Source organism: Diceros bicornis, chromosome 16 (assembly GCF_020826845.1).
Source record: "Diceros bicornis minor isolate mBicDic1 chromosome 16, mDicBic1.mat.cur, whole genome shotgun sequence".
NCBI lineage: Eukaryota > Metazoa > Chordata > Mammalia > Perissodactyla > Rhinocerotidae > Diceros > Diceros bicornis.
Window position 1 is genome coordinate 17,679,214 of NC_080755.1, and position 21,289 is coordinate 17,700,502.

At 39.8% G+C, this 21,289-nt stretch overlaps 1 protein-coding gene across 3 annotated transcripts in view; it reads right to left on the reverse strand.

Annotated features, from left to right (window-relative positions):
* DLGAP1 (DLG associated protein 1) overlaps positions 1 to 21,289 on the reverse strand; it is an 843,951-nt gene that overhangs the window by 380,414 nt on the left and 442,248 nt on the right. The gene's annotated exons all lie outside the window — the stretch shown is intronic.

Genomic DNA, 21,289 nt, shown 5'->3' on the forward strand with positions numbered 1-21,289 from the left:
CTGTAATGAACAGTTACTGAAGAAAGTGTATTTTCCCTCAGAATCGTGTGATAACAGCAAGAAGCTGAGAATTGGCTTTTCTTTGAGAGGGTCCCTGCTGTGCTTCTACCTTGGGCTTTTGGTGTGAACAGTGGGCCCCACCAAGCCTTCTGCCCAGGTGTGGTGGGATTGGAACCCGTCCACGGTATCCTTGGAGAAAAACAGAGAATGTGACTCTTGTTCTAACAACACAGTCTGGTTAATAATTGGGTGGCCTTTTGTTATATTAACTTGTGTTTTCTTTTCAAAAAAGCTGAGAATTCCTTACGTCTAGGGTAAGAATCTCAGAGGCAGCATAGCCATTGAAAGCCAGGCTCTGGGGCCAGAGAGCCTAGGTCTGAATCCCACATGTTCTTAACTAACCTCTCTGTGCTTTCAGTTTCCCTATCTCTAAAATGGGAATAACAATAATACTTACATCATCAGATTGATGTGAAGATTAAGAGAGTTAATATACGTAAAATCTTTAACAGTGCCAGGTATGTTAGTTCATGAACATCACCTATTAGAATATCTCCAATTGTATTTAATACTGTGCTTTAGGAAGAAAATAGAACTCACCAGCCAAAGTATGAGCCACTTTATGAGACAAAAGCAAACTTGAAGCAACAAGCATACACTACTCTTCAATCTCTTCACCTCTCATGCTTTGGGAATATATAATAATAATACTTGAAAAAGTTTTGTTTGGGGCAGGATGTAGGGCTTAGAAGTATCACCGAGTGCTATGGTTGGTTCTAACATTTATGTAGAGATAAAAAATGTTCAAAGGAACGTCCAGGTAAATTTCCAAAGAGAAAAAATAACCATCAAAGATTCTTAAACATACTTGCTCAGTATCTTTTACATAAAACAAAGACAGTAACATCTTCTTTTGGGATTTCAAGAGTTAATATGTTCTATAAAGCAATGATTTCAAATAACGAGGTTTCCTTCAAATATAATAAAAACATTAACATATTAGTTGCTGGAGTAGATGTGTAAGATAATTATGGGCTACATATCTAGAATCTCTATTAAGGAAAATTATTAGATAAGCCAAGACTGGGGATGATACTATTGGCAACCTCATCTTTTAGGAAATTGAGTCCCAAAACTTGAATCTTAATAATCGTTTTGATTTTGGTAGAAAGCTATAGCAGGTATATTTAATATAAACATTTATCTGATTAGGGATTTTATAGCTTAGGTTACTTTATTCCCTTGTTTTTTCCTTGAATCTATTGGTTGCACAAATAGTTTTAAAAGAATGAAAAGTAGTGAGCTTCTCCCATGGAAGCCTCCTTAGTCTCCATTGCTGTCTTGGATGGCAGGCCAATTGTGTGGATCTCCTCTGACTCATGGATGGTCCAGTCTGACAATGTGGTGGGTAGATATGAAGCAAGAAGACTCTGGCTTGGTTCGTTTGCGCACCATGCTTCATAATTATTAAACCAAATTAGTCCAGGGCCTTGACTAATGTGTCAATGGCATGGTTCCCACAAGCAACAGGGATCAAGAAATCAAAGTCTTACATATAAAGCCAAACGTTAAGAAATTAAATCATCTCCCAAGCCAAATCAAAATAGTTTTGATCAGTTATCTATATGCTTTATTATCTTGTCAAATTAATTACATTATTATATCAGTAAAGACGTTTTTCTGGGAATTTACCTAATCTAAAACAAGCAAACAAACTAAAAAAAAAAAAAACACTTAAAATTTTGCAGAGTATTTCCTCTGTTCAAGAAAACTAGCAAGTGTTAAAATAATTTAGTCTCTAACTGATGAAAATCTTTTTGGAAAAGTCCTATCATTTTCTTTGTGGACTAAAGTTATTCATAATTAACGGTTCTGACTTGTTGCTAATAAAAGATGCCAAAAATGATCTGAGTCACTGCTAAAATTAACACCGAATTTTGATTGAAAGAAAAAAAGGAATAAATCACATTCATCTCAATTCATTTAAACCCTGACGTGCTTTTAGACCTTACTGCTTTAATTTGAAGATATGTTTATAAGATTTTCCACTAAGTTCTCGATATTGCTAGGGAGCAGTCTTAAATGATGAATGGGATAAAGCTCCTGGTTTTATTCGTTGGATGGATGGATTCCAACAATAAAGAAGGCGGCTGGAGAGGAGGAGAGATGCCTCTAGGTTGGGTCTCTACGCTCCACTCCCTCCAATCCCAAAACCCACCATTTTTCCTATCACCATGACTGCATTCCAGTCTACACACATTGAGTTGGGTATTGACGAGGGTTTTTTTTTTTCTGACTGCTATCAGGGTTTCACAGAATTCTCCTTTTGCTCTATGCATGTGGGTGTCGACATTGCCTATGGCCTGGCTTCTCAAGCACTGCAGATTAGTGGATCTAGTTAGTGTGTTTCTTTTACAGGGGTAGAGCCAAGCATGAATGCCTACATTTGTGAAAGTATAGAAGGAAAAAAATAACACGTTCAGTGAGGAACAGTTAAGAATGGCTCTGAGGAAAGCTATTGTTTCGAAGAAAAGATTAAGAAAAAGAAACGCCAATGGTCCTAGGGCCCTGAATCCTTATGCATGGTACCATTCAGTGTCATTTTCTGGCTCTGTGCCAATCATCTGCCCTCAGGCTTCATTCCTTGCCCTTCCCTTACTCTGCTCTGCATCACAGAGTTGTTTGCAAACTCCATTTCCCAGTCTCCCTTACAACTGGCTTGAGTCGCTGGGAAGCTTGGTGGGAAACTGAAGGGCAGGAGCAAGGGAGAAGCCAGAGCGTTTATCCTTCCCTCTGCTTCAAGTGATCTCAGTGGTTGTAGGACCCAGCTGTGGCTTTGGGTTCTGGTAAGACCTTCTCCCTGTGTCTCCACCCTCAGCTCTGGGGTGGTACAGGCTTCCCGCAGCTACTCTGCTTTTCAGCTCTTGCCACCATCTTTGTAACCAATTCCTTATATTAAATTTACCACCATTGAGGGGCCGGCCCCGTGGCTTAGCGGTTAAGTGCATGCGCTCTGCTACTGGCGGCCCAGGTTCGCATCCCGGGCGCGCACCGACGCACCGCTTCTCCGGCCATGCTGAGGCTGCGTCCCACGTACAGCAACTAGAAGGATGTGCAACTATGACATACAACTATCTACTGGGGCTTTGGGGGCGAAAAAAGGAGGAGGATTGGCAATAGATGTTAGCTCAGAGCTGGCCTTCCTCAGCAAAAAGAGGAGGATTAGCATGGATGTTAGCTCAGGGCTGACCTTCCTCACAAAAAAAAAAAAAAAAATTACCACCATTGAATCATGTAGCGTGTGTCTTGTTCCTCACAGGACCTTGGCTGTAATATCTCCATCACCTTATCTTAGATAATTTCACTGGTCAGAACACTTTTTTTGTACTTATTAAACAATACCTTTTTCTACATAGGACAACACTATCTCTTGTGTTATGTAGCATCAAACTGAGTATACGTGGTTGACCCAATATAATATGTAATTATTTGTATTTAATATCAGATAGATATAACATTTGTGGTAAATACTAGTTTATTCTTTGTTCTCAAAAAGAAATCTGTTATTTTCAATCTTTCTAAGAAGATCATTTATAAAATGAGTGAAGTGTTAGTAATAATTAGACTAAATAGTAGCTTAAGTCACACTGGAAAAATATCTTATTGAAGACCACCTGTCTACACATTTTGTAGTCCACATGATATTTTGTTTCTTTAAGGAAAACAAATTTATTTATTTAAATTCTAAAACACAGATAGTATATGCTAGGAAAAACATTAGAATAGATGCAATTTTATAACAATATCTGAGATCTGAAGGCAGAGTGAGAAGTGAATTCCACATTACTCAGAGATTTTTTTCATGCCACCAATTAAATATCTCTATGTTCAGGAACAAGCTGATCGCTGCTCTTTGCTTATCGGATTTGCCATTTAAGGCACAATTTTGATACGTGAACAATTCAATTGCTTAAGCATCCTTAAAAACCTTACAGGAGTAGTTAATAAACCTTACAGGACAGAAACTCCAAAAAAGAGGCAGAAGCCAATATTGCATCATTTGTGGAAAGTCATATCACCATCTTTGGTCTCGAAGGGGGATAGGTTCACACACATGTACTTCAGCCTGAAATGATGTTCTCTCTCTTGCCTAGTTAACGGCATTCATCCTTCAATCTGGGGTCAATAGGCACCTCTTCATGGAGTCAAGCCCCCTCTGTTACATGCACAGACCACACCTACATTCAGGAGCATGTATCACACTTAAGTCTACACTTGTCTGCTGAATTATTCGAAGCATCTCTTTTTCTACTACATAGGAAATATTGTGAGGACAGGGACTGTTTCTAACATTGCTAATGTTTATTTTCTCAGTGAATAGCACATAATAAATATTTAGTGCAAACCAACTGAATGAGTGAATGGGTACAGAATAGACACAGAACTTCTCAAGCTTAGGAAGTAGTGACAGCACTGGAACCAGCCCTAACTTCTGCTGAAACCCCAGGTGACTTTTCTGAACTCTGCCTTCACTTGCCCTAGCCTGCGGCAAATTCACTTGGCAAAAACTATCTTATCCCTACCAGCCTTCGAAAGGACTGTTTGTTCACTGTGTTGTTTAGTTGTAGTACTACGATAAAACTGAAAGAGAATTTTGATAGGTCAACAATTCAAAAGAAAAGCATAGATATCATTTTGAATGAATTGTATGGGATGACAGTTATCCATGCTCAAAGAATGGAAAAATTGGAGAGGAATCCAAATTCGGGAAAGAAGGTGAGAAATTCTTCCTTTAACAGCAGCACATGAGGGCAAATAATCATTCAAGTAAGAAGTTACCTTACCTGCCTTTCATATTTAAAAAGTCAAGTGTTTTTGCATCAGCAGACCTTAGACAGCAACTGAAGAAAGCTCATTAGTTCCGACATGTGTGCCCCATGCTATAAGGCTAATGCAATTTATCTAGAGCTTATTCAAGTCAGAACACAATGAGTGAATTAAAACATGACTGACAGTCGTTTTGTAATGGTTCTGCATTTTCAGTGCTAAAATTAAAAGCATCAAGTTACACACATATACAAATACATACATAAAAACACTTCTAGGGAAGAAAATCACTATCATACAGTGGAAATAGACATCTAATACACTGAAGTTGATATTTTAAAAGTCTTAAATGGTTGACTTTTAAATTTTAGTGTAAAACATGTCTTTTTATGAATATATTAGAAAACTTTTGGAAAGTAGTTGTCAAAGTATCTTGAAACTGGTGTACTGGGTTCTCATTTTTCTTTTGTTTATTGATTTACTGTTTGGTCTATCTCTCTAACCGAATTTAATTTCAAATGTATCCACTAAAATCATTTGTAATTCCAAAAACCTTTTTGGTTTACAAAGAGGAAAAGTTGACCTATTAACTGAGTGTTAATTTTCTTGAAGCTTTAGTTTATTAGAATTACTGAGATATTTTATGGAAAATGCAGGATGGTAGAAAAATATACGACAATTGCTATACTAGAGGGAGATGGTTGCCAATGGTATATTATGTTCTTGATAATGACTAGCTGGTTTTTAAGACAGATTCCAATGCCATGTGTGGAGCATTTGACCAAAGTCAACTAACACTGACTCAGATCATACATTTTAGGGAAGAAAAACATTTCCCCTTCTCAGGGATGATTTTTACTGCTTTTATTCTTTGATGTCAGATAAAAAAAAGTCAGGGGAAGTTTCATTGAAACTCCTTGGCTCTCTACCACGATGTATCAAGTAATGGTGGTCTGGCATTGTGACCAAGCCTCCACCCCTGGAGGAGGTTTTCCTTTGGTAGCAAAGGCTGTTCTGAGTGAACTCCACACCGCTGACCAGTCTCCCTTGTGATACATATTTAGCAAGTGTCTGAATGGAGATAGCTGGGTAGCCTCTGACCCACTGCAAGGGGTTGATTCTCCACAAGTGAACTGGCTGACCCTGGGCACAAACCTGCAGTCTTGACCCAACTAGCCTTGTATTTCAACTGACTGAGCAGAGAGGTGACACAAAAAATCACACATTGCCATTGTTCACAGAGAAGAGGATAAATTAATATTGATCATCTAACTGAACAAATACTCATTTGTCAAACTTCAATGAGACTGTCTTACATAAAGAAAGATGGCTATCAGGTGAATAATTACATCTTTAAGTATATGAAAGATTTTGGAGGATGCAGAACAATTTATCTTTATTGCCACAGAATCATAAGCAATGTAATAAAACTATAGGCAGGAGAGAGTTTACAGTAAGTAAAGAAGCACTTGGAATCTCTTTAAACAGTTCAGGACAGATTGCTACATGTTGCTCTCTTGATGTCCAGGGCCATTGCCTACTTAAGCATGAAAGGATTCATCTACGTATTGTACTGAGTTCCTACTAAGGTTAGGCTCTGTGTTCATCCCTTAGAAGAGTGAAGGTCCTCTCCAAGTCTATTAGTTGTAAACCAAATATGCAGCATAGAAAATAAGCTAAGTCTTTACAAAAAATTAATTGTCCTAAGGAATTGCTTTATCTCAGATTTTTGAGTAAACAATCCTTTAAACTTCCTTATCTCATGCAATAGTACGTCCCAGTGTTCTTTTTTTTCCAAACAGAAATATTTCAAACATTGAAATATTGATTGTTTAAATGATAGTAAAGTATCTGATGTTTCAATCAGTATAAAATACACACTAAGCTTTTAAGTCATTGTGATATTGTGATTTATAATAAGAAACATACTTTGTTTTCATGCCTGTTTCTGGTGCAGAGCTTCTAATACTCCTAAATTTCCTAAGCGATGAGAGCAATAAATGTGTCTTTTGTTATGTTAATGAGGTGACATTTGGACTTCATCTAAGGATGAGGGCTGTTGCCAGGAGAACCAACTGTGGGATTAGTGGGTTGGAACTTCCTTTCCCCCCTCATCCCCTGCCCCTGGGGAGGTTGAGTTCAATCGCCAATGGGCAATGATTTAATCAAGCATACTTATGTAATGAAGCCTCCATAAAACCCAAAATATGGGGTTCAAGAGACCTTCTGGGTTGGTGAACACATGGAGATTTGGGGAAAGTGATGTGCTAGGAGAGGGCATGGAAGCTCTGGGCTCTTGCCCCATACCTTGCCCTATGGATCTCTTCATCTGATTGTTGATTCGTATCCTTTAATATCCTTTGTAATAAATGAGTAACCTAGGGAGTAAACTGGCTTCCTGAGTTCTGTGAGCAGCTCTAGCAAATTATTGGAACCCAGGGAGGGGGTTGTGGGAACCTCTGATTTATAGCCACTTGGTCATAAGTACAGGTAACAACCTGGACTTGAGATTGGCATCTTAAGTGAGGGCAGGAGGGCAGCAGTCTTGTAGGACTGAGCCCTTAACCTGTGGAGTCTGACGCTTTCTCCAGGTGGATAGTGTCAGAATTGAATTAAACTGCAGGACACCCAGCTGGTGTCTGAAAATTACTTGGTGTGGGGAAACTGCTACCCCCCCCACATTGGAATTGGGTTCAGAACACTTTTTAGTCATCTCTTTGGAATTCTCATAAACTAGTCTCTGGTAAAATGGAAGAAAATGGCTGAGAAGATTCCATGGTTTGGATGAAGTTATTTCATCCAAGGCTTTTCACTTGGAAATGTTTATCTCCACCACTGTCAAGCTGTACTGAAGAAGGACATTTTTTTTTTTTGATGGGGAAGATTAGCCCTGGGCTAACATCTGTTGCTAATCCTCCTCTTTTTGCTGAGGAGGATTGGCCCTGAGCTAACATCGTGCCCATCCTCCTTGACTTTATATGTGGGACGCCTGCCACAGCATGGCTTGATAAGTGGTGCGTAGGTTCACGCCCAGGATCCGAACCTGTGAACCCTGGGCTGCTGAAGCAGAGCATCCGAACTTAACTACCGTGCCACCGGGCAGGCCCCAAGGACAATTATTTTTAACATTATTATTATGAGAAGACACTTCATCTCTTGCCCTTAATATTAGGTAAATATTGGTATTTTGTTTTTCTCAAAATATAAAAGCTATAGGCAATTGTTTATCATTTGCAAATGCATAGGTATTTTATTTTATGGAAGGAAATGGTCAATTGTGGAAAAGATAAAGACTTAGAGAACTAAAAGATTAAATATATTTTAGAATAAAGCTATCTTCCTAAAAAGATATTATCCTAAAAACATTTCTCATCTCATCATAAATTAGAACCATATGAAGCCACACAAGGGATGGGAATAAAAGGCCCTGTAGGGTACTGTCTCTACTGAGAAGCCTCTGATACTAAACTGCCAAAACACGATTTTTGATGTTAAGTGGTGTGAACAGATTTTATTTTAATTGACACATTTGAAGATGAGTAATAGGATGAGTGACGGATCAAACAGTGAATGTACTTCAATGAAAGTTAAACAACATTTTTACTAATAAGTAAAATAATAAAACTATTTCACACTGGAAGGTTCCAGTCACACTTAATGATTTTAAAGCAAAAAGTTATTTGACTTATCTCTCTAGTGCCACAGCATTGTGTTCAAAGAAATGAAAGTCTTAGAATTGTCTATAAGAAACATGTGAAGGGGCTTTTTGAGATAATGATGATTATAAGATCAGGAACTTCTCAAAGGGTCCATAAAGTGCTAAAGTGATGAGGTACTTCTGCCCAAGGAGAGTCACGAGGGACCAGATTTAACTCCTGAAATAGCCTGAAACAACCAAAAACACTGGACAAAATATATGAAACATTTTCAAAACACTGGACATCACGCAATGAAGGACAGTAACCCCCGAGAGATGGGAAAGAAATGAGTTAAGCTTGTCAGTTGCTCCCACTTATTCCAAAGAGAGGTTCCAGGCTCTGGTGCCTGGAGGGGAAACCCAGGCTGAGCCCAGCTGACTCCCTGAATTTAGGAGACAGAAAGTCCAGGGAGACCAAGGCAGATGGAGTTCTCAGGACGGAGTACCAAAGAGGAGAGAGCTACACAGAGAGGGAATCCAAGAGATCTGCAGAGGGTCTGACCAGCAAATCCATGTGAAGAAACTACCCACAGCTGGGGGAAAAACCATCAGAAGAGTGTGTGGTGCTCACTCAGGGCTGGAAATAGTGCCCATTCCTACCAGGCAGACTGGAAAAACTCCGAATTCATGGGGCTTTGAGTAGAGTGCTCAGGAATGTCTTGCTTCAGAGGGGGGAAGAACTAGCCTTACATTGAGAACTGCTCAGGACTCGTCTAACAAATCATAAAAGCAAGATCCAAAAAGATCGAGCTGTTTCCAAGTGATTTAACTGTATCATGGAACAAAGATCCAGAATATTTACAGGAATACAAAAATATCCAGCACTCAATAAGGTAAAATTCACAATGTCTGCTAACCAATCAAAAACTTAAGTAGAGACACAGAAGATATAAAAGAGACTCAACTTGAATTTTGAGAGATTAAACTAATGTGTAAGATAAAAAATACACTGGATGCAATTAATGGCAGATTAGACATGGCACAAGAAAAGATTAGTGAATTTGAAGACATAGACATAGAAACTACCCAAAAATGAACAAAGAGAAAAATGAATTCCTCAAAAACAAATAAAAAAGCATTGCTGAGCTGGGGCTAATTTAAGCAGGCTAATATATGAAATTTGGAGTCCCTGAAAGGGTTAGTGAAGAAATAATGGTTGAAATTTGATGAAAGCTGTAAATCTAATTGAAGAAGTTCCATGAATTCCAAACATGAAGAAAACTATTCCAAGGTACATCATAATACATACAATTTATATCAAATTGTAAAAAGCCAGTGATACAGAGGAAGTCTTAAAAGCAGCCAAAGAAAGAGAGGACATTATATACAGAGAAATAGATAAGAATGGCAGCAGATTTCTCACAGAAGAAGTGTAACTGAGAAGATCTATAAAGTACTGAAAGAAAAAAAATACTATTAACCTAGAAATCTATACTCAGAGAAAATATCTTTCAAAAGTGAAGGTGAAATATGTTTCACTCTGAACGAATTCCTCTAACATTTCTTATTTATTCGTTTCTTTTCTAGAAAGAGAAATTGTTAAAGCCTCAATTCAGGCTGCTATAACAAAAATACCCTAGGCTGGGCGACAAACAACAAACATTTATTTTTCACTGTTCTGGAGAATGGTCGGGTTTTGGTGAGAGCTCTCCTCCAAGTTGCAGAGTCATCACTGTGTCCTCACGTGGTGGAAGGAGAGCTAGTGAGCTCTGTGGGATCTCTTTTATGTTTTTTATTTTTATTTTTTTCTTTTTCAAACTATTTTTATTGTGGAAAATTTCAAATACACAAAAGTGAAGAGAATTGTATAATGAACCCTCATTACCCACCATCACTTTGAACGTTACCAACATTTTGTCACCATGTTTCATCTATTCCTCCCACTCATCTTTTCTGTATGTTAAAGGCAAATCCTATACATATAATTTCACAGTTATACAGTTAAGTATGCATCTCTCACTATAAAGATTTAAAAAAAAATAACTATGCTATTATCACACCTAATAAAATTATCAATAATTGCCTAATCTCACTTAATACTTGGTGCATATTCAAATGTTCCTTGGTGTCTTTTTCAGTTGGTTTTTTAAAGCAGGATCCAGACAAGGTTGTGGGGTCTCTTTTACAAGGGTACTAATCCCATCCATGAGGGCTTCACCCTCAAGATTTAGTCACTTCCCGAAGGCCCCACCTCCTAATACCATCACATAGGGGGTTAGGGTTTCAACATATGAATTTGGGGACGGGACACAAACATTCAGTCCATAACAGTTACCCTACATGGCAAAAAGGACTTTGCAGGAGTGATTAAGATAAAAATCTTGAGATCAGGAGATTATCCTGGATTATTTGGGTGGACCTTATGTAATTACTCGAGGCCTTATAAGTGAGAGGAAAACAGAAGAGTCAGAGCCAGAGATTAATTTGAAGATGTTATGCTGCTGGCTCTGAAGATGGAGGAAGGGGCCACGAGCCAAAGAATGCAGGTGGCCTCTAGAAGCTGGAAAAGGCAAGGGGAAGTCACCCCCAGAACCTCCAAAAAGGAGCACAGCCCTGTCAATACCTGGGCTTTAGCCTACTGAGACCCATTTTGGACTTGTGACCTTCATAAATGTAGGAAAATAAATTTGTACTGTTTTAAGACACTAAATTTGTTACAGCAGCAATAGGAAATTAATACACTTACATTAAGGGGATGACGTTTGTGTTCTAATTGAATAACCAAGTAGATTTCTCATGTGTCTTATTTTTATTTTTTGGCAAGGAAGATTGGCCTGAGCTAACATCTGTGCCAATCTTCCTCTATTTTGTATGCGGGACGCCACCACAGCATGGCTTGATGAGCGGTGCGTATGTCTGTGCCCAGGATCCAAACCTGCGAACCCTGGGCTGCCAAAGTGAATCGCACGAACTTAACCACTACACCACCAGGCTGGCCCCTCATGTGTCTTATTTTTAAAAACTTCATCTGTTTGTTAATATTCACACTGATAATTCCTTTCTATTTTGTATAAGTTAACCTTTAAAACATATTCAAAATTTTCTGCTTCAAAATTATTTTAGACATTGCTTACTTGAAAATTTAAAATCTCTGTTAAAAGTTTTTGCCATTGTAAGCAAAGCACTTAAATCCATAGTTCTCTCTCTAATTAAAGGAATTTCTTATGATCTTATTCATCTCTCTTTCATATTAAATCATGCAGAACTCAGTAGGGGAATATTAAAGTCTGTATTTGGTGGGAGTACATTCTCCAGTGGGCTCATTTTAACATTCTTCCCTATTTCACATTTTTTTAAACAACAATAAGGCAGAAGTAGTTATGCATGAAAAGTAGGTAGAAGAAGGAGGCTGGGAGCAGTCTGGTACCATAGCTGGGACTTTAATGCTGCTGTTGAGAAAGAATGAGATTTAGAGGCAATAAGATGCTACAGAACAAACAAGAAGTCATCTCCTAGCCAAGTCAGGTTTTTAGGACTGGCCAAGAAAACAATTGAGAAAAGGCAATTAAGAGAGTTCACAATTTGATAAACAGAAGGCTTAAAGACAGTTTAATCCTCTTTAGGAAAAAAGCCTTTGTGGCAGGTTTTGTGGAATTTAAGACTATGGAGTTATAAATAGGATGTTTTCTACATTATTTCTCTCAGCTGTGTTGCCTCCAAGCCTTGAGAAGAATATTTTGAGTGACAGCTTCTCAGGAGGTAACATGCAACCTTTTTTTAAAAAGCCCTCAATGGCCACCCTCCTCCTGTCTCCTTTAGTCATTGGTACTGGATTCTTACCAAGCAAGTCCTGTGTTTAGACATTCGCTGCATTTCTGAAACGGACTTGTCTATAATACCGCAAGGAAGACTTTCAGACATCTTATTACGCTTTGACCTTTCCTTTTCAATCATGAAACCAGAAAAGCAAGGGATTATGTTTGGTCTTTTTTCTTCCTCCACCCACCAATAGTTTAGTTCAACCTACTGAAGATTTCTTTCAAACACAGAAGAAATTTCAGCACCAAATTACATCCTCATTCAATGAACTGAACTCTTCCTGTCAGCTTGAAGTGAGTAGCCAGTCTTTTACAGGATAACTTCTGTATCTTTATAATCTCCTTAAGTTCTTTTTCTTTTCAAGGGGCAAGAACATTTTTCTCTCAATATTTTGACACAACTTAACATGAGAAGAATCTTGAAACAATTGAATGTGGTGTTTCCCTTAGGCCTTTATGTTGATCTGAAACTTCTCAACTCTTTCATCCAGGTTTTCTCCAAACCTATTAGACTTCCTTTTGCTCTAGACCAGAGTTCTCCATCAGAAGCAAAATGTGAGCCACAAATGTAAATAAAAACGTTCTAGGGGCCGGCCCAGTGGTGCAAGTGGTTAAGTGCGCGCGCTCTGCTGCGGCGGCCCAGGGTTCACCAGTTCAGATCCTGGGCGCGCACCGACGCACCGCTTGTTAAGCCATGCTGTGGCGGCGTCCCATATAAAGTAGAGGAAGATGGGCACGGATGTTAGCCCAGGACCAGTCTTCCTCAGCAAAAAAGAGGAGGATTGGCATCGGATGTTAGCTCAGGGATGGTCTTCCTCACACACACAAAAAAAATGTTCTAGTAGCCATACTAAAAAAGAAAAAAAGGTGAAATTCATTTTAATATTTATTTAACCAATATATCAAAAAGTATTATTATTCTGACATGTAATCAATATAAAAATATTAATGGTTTATTGTGCATCCTCTCTTTTTATACTAAGGCTTGGAATCCAGTGTCTGTTTTAATGGCACATTTCAGTTCAGACAAGTCTCATTTCAAGCACCCAATAGCCACACACGGCAAGTGGTTAATGTTTTGGAGAGTGTGGCTATAAATTTCTCTCCTTCACAGTCTTTGGGAAAATCTTCCCCTGAGTATCACTTTATTTCCAGTATCTTTGATTTTCCACTGGATTCTTTTCCTCTGCCTTTAAACTTCACAGGTCTCCCTTGAAAACCCTTCACTTGAATTGTAACTGCTTTAGGTTCTATTTCTCAATGTCCTACCCCTGATAAGCTCTTTAAATAAAACACAGTACCTCTTCATTGCGTTTGATATTGCCAACAACTCTGCTTCCCGCCCTTGGTTGCTCTCATAGCCGCCTGCTTGTTCCCTCCTTACTTCTCTTTTGGGATTCCTCCTAACAGAGGGGAATCAGGGATAGGCAGTGGTTCTCAAACTTCAGAGTGTCTTGGAGGACCCTGGAGGGCTTGTTAGAACACTCATTGCTGGGCCCCACTTCCAGAGTTTCTGATTCCAGAGATCTGGGGTTAAGCCAGAGAATTTGCAGTTCTAAGTTCCCAGGTGCTGCTGCTGCTGGTCTGGGGACCCCACTCTGAAAACCACTGCTCTAAGCTTCTGTCCTTGGCGTTCTCCCTGGAAGTGCCTGCTCAACAGTCATGCCCCCTCTTCTGGGTGACAGAGCCCTGATTCCATTCAGTGACCAGGTGGCCTTTGCTTCAGAGACAGCTGACCCTCACCAGTTTCATGGCCAGCCTTGTATTAGCCTAAGTCAGTCCTGGCCAATAGTAAATGTACTTGCTCTGGTCAGTGATAGGTTCTGGCAAATGAGACCTGGTGGTGGGGGAGATGGGGAAGCTTCTAGGAGCTTTTCATACTCTTTAAAGGGACACAAGACAGGCTTGCTCTTTTCCTGTTTGTGGACATTGTTGCCTAGTGCATCCCTCAGAACTACAGTCATCATCCTGGGCCCCTGAGGGGAGCAGCCAAAGAGACTGAGCAGCGCACTGACCACGGACACAGAGAGGAAAGAAGGAAGGGAGATAGATTATTGAGGATTTCTCTGAGCCACTGAAAGAAACTATCCTGCAGCCTCCCTCCTGTGGTATGAGCAATAATAAGTATACATGTCATTTAGGCCACTTTTAACTGGGTTTTCTGACACTGACTGCAGATAAGCACCTGACATTCCCTCTGAGAACTTTCCTTTTCTCCCACTTCAAGAGCTGTGTCCGGTTGGTGTTTTTCTTAAGTCTGCTTTCAACCTCACTTCTTTCTCTATTGAATTCTCTCTTCCCTCCCTGTCTTTCTTGGTGTCAAAGATGAGGCCAGGACAGTCCCTAACATTTTGGGGGCTTAGGACAGGAACATAAATGGAGGATCCCAGCTTGTGGTCTTGCCCATTCTCTTCCCACACCTGGACCTATTCCACGCCGTGAGTGGCATGAACATGGGCACCTGCGAGGGTGTCCAAGTTCTGCTGTAATTCCCTGCTCCCTGCAAACCATACCTCTTGGCCATCCTTCCGCCAATGAGTCCACACATCGGTGCCTGGTCAGCCACGGGAGGGCAGACCTAGGGAAGAGCTATGCAGACGTTGGAAGCGGGCTCAGGACCACTTGACTGGGAGTTCCAGCATCCCAGATACTGCAGCGTGGCCTACAAGTAGGGTGATGGAAATACGGATTTCGGGGGACCCACAGGCCCCTCATGCTACTGCAAGGGGCACAAACAGAGGAAGGCCACAAGTGGGGCTTCTAAAGCAGGGTGCCCAAGGCAGTGGCCTCAGTTGCTCAGATTTTGGGGAGAACTGGATGAGGGATGCTGGTGTGACTGAGCAGATTCGTGGACTCTGAGTCACATACAGTAAAGGCTTCCATTGCTGTGTAGTAACAGGTCATATCTAATCCTCTGATCCTTCTTTGGAATAAGATAATACCCTAGTATATTGATTTTTTGATAAGATCTGGAAATTTTTGTTTGAGACTTTTTAAAAATTGTATTATATACAATCAGGCATTTAGACCTTAGCAGTAAGATTTTTCTTTTATTATCATTTCTAATACTTTTACTCTTTCTTCTTCCTTAGATTCATTTGCTGAAATAAATTCCCTAGTTATTTTTTCAGAAAGGACCTCATTTGGTAAACTATATTTGAAAGACTCTTTGTTTTCCCATACTAAATTTGAGTATGAACTAGATATGAACTAGTATTCATTTTCCCTCAGCACTTGGGAAAACTGATCCCATGACTGTTGGCACATAGAATCACGGATGAAATGTCTGGCCTATCCACTCCTCACTTCTTTGTAAGTAATCTGTGCCCACCCTGCCCTCCAGCCTGGAACATTTTATACATGCATATATTTATTTATATCTGAATCTTCTGGAAGTGAACCGTGCTGTGCCCTTCAGTTCAGGGAAGTTTTCTTTTAATTTGCTCAGTATTTTCTCTCCTCCAGTTTTTGCTCTTCTAAAACTCCTATTAGACAAACGTTGGAGGTTTGCTCTATTCTTTATTCCTATATGTCTTGACTCTTCCCATTCTTTCTATCCCTATGTTAGTTTACATGATGTTTTAGAGAATCCTTCCAGAACATTCATTCTTTTAGCTCTATTTGTTCTGCTATCCAGTCTTTAGATTGAGAGCGTTTTTTGATCATATGGTTAACTCCTGGGAATTTAAAAAATAGTGGCTTGTTCTTATTTTATTAAATGTTATTGAATATTTGAGGAACATAATTATTTTATTTTCATGCTTATTTAAAAGTTGTCTTAGTTGTTTTCTGTTGACACTATTTCCTTGGGATTAGTTCTTCAATTTGTTGAATTTGATGTCTCTTTGAAGGTGTTGATTTTCTTTCGAAGTTTGGTGATTCTTGGTTTTTTGTTCACACTTACTTTGAAGGACAGGATTGAAGACTGAATTCCTCAGCTCAAATAAGAAACCCTATTACCTTTTCTATTAACGTGCGTTCTGATCTCTGCTGTCTGCCGTCTATAGTTGTGGGGAGGGTAGGATGCTGAGACTGCCTCGCTTTGTGGGGTGGGGAAGAGGGGATTGTTTTTTTACCTGGAGCATAGCCCTGGGCCTCTCTTATTAGAGTCCTCACTTCAGAATACATGTTCAGCGCCTTCCCCTGGGGCCAGCAGAGATTCGATGGCACCATTTCACATCCTGCCAGGTTCTACTCTGCTTCTCTCAAAGACAAACCAGCAGAGGAGATGCCCTTTGTTGAGAGAACAGTTGGGCCGTTAGCTTGGAGGAAAGTATCACAGCTGCCTGGGCTCATAGGTGCGTGAGGATGAGGTGCCCTACTTACCCTGCTCACCCCAAGGCCATCTCTTAATTACCCACTCACTTGCCCTGGGGCCCTTGCTTGTGTTGGCTTCAGTCTGCCTCTGAGCTTCTCTAGTGGCATTTGCTTTTTTTTTTACTTTACCCTTGAAGGTCCATTCTCTGTGTATTTTGGGCTGTGGTGTTTTGTTTTGTTTTGTTAATTGAGATATAGTTGCCATATAACATTGTGTAAGTCTAAGGTGTATATGTTGATTTGATACATTTATATATTGCAATATGATTACCATTATAGCATCAGCTAACGCTTCTGCCACGTCACTTAATTATCACATTATTTGTGATGAGAATGTTTAAGATCTACTCTGTCAGCAATTTTGAGGTATATAACACAGTATTAACTATAATCTCGATGCTGTGTGTTAGATCTCCAGGACTTATTCATCTCCTAGTTGCAAGTTTATATCTTGGACAAACATCTGCCCAATTCGGGCTGTGGTTTTATCTTCAGTTTGACTCCATATGCTTTTTATAAGTTCTCTGTTGATAGCTCCCTCAATAATTTTCAGGGTGGTTATGGATTGATTCTTTGTTTTCATTGCCAGGACCTTAATATATGGCTGTATCTCTCATTGAAGCTATAGGTATATCCTTCCATGAGTGTTAGCCCCAGTCCAGTTCACCTCCTATATCTATGTTATTGAATGTGATAGCCACTAGCCACATGTGATCATTGAGCACTTGATTTTGAAGACTTTGTACAAAGAAAAAGGAAAGTAAAATATCTATTAATTTTTTTTTATTAATTACAGTTTGAAATCTTAATATTTTAGATGTATTGGCTTAAATAGACTACAGTCTTACAATTAATTTCACTTCTTTATTTTTACCTTTATAATGTGGCTATTAGAGAATGTGAAATTGCATATGTGGCTCATATTATATTTCCATTGGCCAGTGCTGCTCACACGCTGCAGGAGTCATTCCTGAGATAAAATTAAGAGGAGAAGGCCAAGATGATGAATTGAATATGTATAGTTACCCATCTATCCTCAAGTCTCATCACAAAAACACAAAAGAGTGAGATAAATTATGCTTCTGAAAGTGGCAGTGCGGATGGGAAGGAGAGGTCAGACCAGAGGTATATTCTTTGGTAGAATTTATATGATTTCAGGATCAGTTTATTATGGGTAGAAAGCTCAGGAAAAAATTCAGTGTTTCAAGCTTGGGACAATGAGTCAGTAATAGTCCTGTTAATCGTGTGAATTGGGATGCCACGCAGGAAGAAAGGTGTCTGAGTAGACATGTCAGTGGAGATACGAAGATAATGAGTTTGGTTTTGGATTTGTGGTATTTGAGGAGTCCCTGGCTATCTACATGTTCAACAGATAGAGGACAGCATGAGCAATGCTGGGGAAAGAGCATGGGGCTGGGGATAAACAGATGGAGGTCATCAGTGCAGGGGATGAAATCCCCTGAGGGCATGCACCTCAATGCTGGTGCTTTGGGAAACCCACCATTTAAGAGTGGGCTGATGAGGAAGAGCCTTGAAGGAAAAGGGAGTATTAGCAAAAGCGACCTTAATAAACTCGTACACTCCAAGACCTAGAATAGCAGTGGGACAAGGTCAGCCTCAGGGAGACACTTGTGCCAACAGTAGCTTTCAATACACTTAGTGTTTCAGGACTTACTGGAACATGAGGTATGTTTTAATCAGTGGAAGCTTTTATCAGTCAAGGGTTTTTAAGAGGTGGCACATAAATATGAGAAGGAGAAAGTGCAAACCTGTGAACAAAGGGAGTTTGCCATGGAAACAAGGGAGTCTCACCTTGGTTTACATGGGATGAACGAATCTAGCTCTTATTCTTGCACGTTCATAAAGGATTCTGCTAAGAGAATTAACCAGCCATGGTAGATACGAACCAAATTTATGTCAACTCCAAATCGAATGCAGAGTGCAAGGACATTTCAAATCCTAAGTACCTGGCCAAAAAGAGATTCTTATTGTTTTTAACGCTATAGCAATAGAATTTAAACTTGGGAGAAAAAACCCACAAAACTTGTAAACAGCGTGAGGCATGGATTCTCTTTATTTCTCTTCTGTGGCCTAAATTCGGAACACAAAATGCTGACCACCACCACAAAATATAGAATCACTGTCAAATATATTTGAGCTAGGGCTTCAGGTCAGTATGGGAACTTGTACCAACTTTCAAGTTAAAGTCTATCTAGAATTTTCTGGAGAACCTGAATGAAAAACTTGATCTTGTTTGTAACATTTTGAAAAATACTACCCAGGGGGGGTTTATGTTGAGTTCAAAATATAGTCTATGACCTGGATTAAAAACAAATATGAAGGACAGCATAAAGACAATGGCATGAGATTTCTGTTAAGCAGCCCAAGCATCTGTCTTTGGAATTATGGTTTCTGGGATTCAACAAAAGCACGTTTGAGTATATTTATCACTGATTGGAACAACCCATTATCCAGATATTGGAGTAGATTCTGACCAGATTATGAAATAATACCTAAAGAGGCACCTGCATGGTGTTGTAGAAAAACAACAGATTTAAAGTTCATCAATTCAACATGCTCATGTGGTGTACTATGTTCTAAAGAACGTGCTAAAGGATGCTGTGATGAAGAAGACAAAATCCCTGCCTGCTTGGACTTTACATTCTAGTTGCCAGATACAGATAAATACTTAAACTACATAAATGATTTAAAATAAGTGCTCTGAAGGAAATAAAGATGGGATAGAGAGCGATGGTGTTGTGGGGAACCACTTTGGCTGATATGGTTGGGAATGGCCTGGGGTTGGGGGAGGGCACTGCAGGCAGAGGGAACAGCAGCTGTAAAGGGAGAAGACCCAGAGGCAGGAGAAGCTTCTTATGTTCAAGAGGGAAAAAGAAGGCCAAGGTGGCTGGGTAGGGAAGTGGTAGGAGATGAGGGTAGAGAAGTAGTGCCTACAGGCATTTCATGATAAGAGAGCTGGATTTTATCCTATCCCTGGAAGGTAACTTTTGGCAGGTCATAATCTGAGAATTGTTATGGCCTGATTCACTCTCAAACAAAATCACTCCAGCTGCTTGGTGAAACATGGAGCAATAGGGTGGGAGTGGGACCCGGGAGATGAGTTATGAAGCTATTGCCATGCATTAAGGGAAGAGAGAAGTTGGTTTCAACTGTGGTTGCAGCAGATGAGATAGTCCAAAAGGGGCTGGACCAGAAATCAGTTTGGGGGCAAAAACTGATTAGAGGGTTTTGTGGAAAGATAGCATATGAAAGGAATCCAAGATGATACCTAAAATTTTGGCCTGAGCAACTGATAATATGAGTGTAATATCTACCAAAACAGGGAAGACTGGGGAGAAGTAGGTTCAAGGCAAATAAAGATTCTGTTTTAGACCCGTTACATTTGAGATGCTTATTAGGTATTCAAGTGGAGATGCCCAGTTGACAGTTGGATAAATGAGTATGGAGCTGAGAGGGCAGGTCCGGGCTGGAGATGCAGATTTGGGTGACATCAGCACGTTGGTGTTATCTACAGCCCTGGGACTAGATGAGATCATCAAAGGATAGAGGAGAAGGCAGTCAGCAAAAGAGCTCCCTGGGGCATGCCAACATGTCAAGGTCCAGCAGAGGAGGAGAAAGCAGGGGCTTGTAAAAGAAACAGAAGGAAAACCAGGAAGTAAGGTGGCAAAGAGCCTATAGGAGAATGGTTTAAAAAAGGACTAGTCAGGGGCTGTCTGGTGGCTCAAGTGGTTAAGTGCGCGCGCTCCGCTGCAGCAGCCCGGAGTTCGCTGGTTCGGATCCCGGGCATGCACCGACTTGTCCAGCCGTGCTGTGGTGGCATCCCATATAAAGCAGAGGAAGATGGGCAGGGATGTTAGCCCAGGGCCAGTCTTCCTCAGGAAAAAAAAAAAAAAGAGGAGGCTTGGCATCAGATGTTAGCTCAGGGCTGATCTTCTTCACAAAAAAATAAATAAATAAAAAAGGACTAGTCAATTGACTCAAACGGCTGAATGATTAAGACACAGAGAGAAAACTGTGAAGGGACCTGGCAAGACATTATGTCAGGGGTGACTTTATGAGAATTAAGACTGTGGTCCTAGTCCTAGTTCTGCCAATAGCTATGCCCAAGTTACTTATGATTTTCCCTAAAATGTAGATTACAGTACTAAATAGAATGTCTTGATTAGAGGAGCAAATAATATAATTTTTGACATTTTATAGTTTTCAAAGATTTATATTTTTAGTTAGTTGTGACCTTTTATATTCTTTATACAGCACTAAGATCATATTCTGAAGTAAATGTTATTAGTCTAGTTTAGGGTATGTCAATAACTTGGCATTTTATTCCTTTGGCAAAGAGATATATCAACCAATTAATGCTTTGGTGTATGTGGAAATGCCTCCGCATTCACAGAGAGAACATGCCTGCCACATTCGTAGAGAGCACTCAGGAAATGCTAGTTTACCTTCCTTCCTCAAAAGAGGTCTTGGGTGCCAATTATGTTCCAGGCACTGTAGTTGGCTTGGGGAGAATCAGCAATGAATGAGAAATAGATCCTGAACATAGGAGCTCCAGTGACTTGAACCATTGCAGCTATTTGAACTGCTGTTGTAGTCTGATTTAGAGCAGTGATTCTCAAGATATGGTGTCTGACCAACAGCCTCAGCAGAACCTGGGAGCTTATTAGAA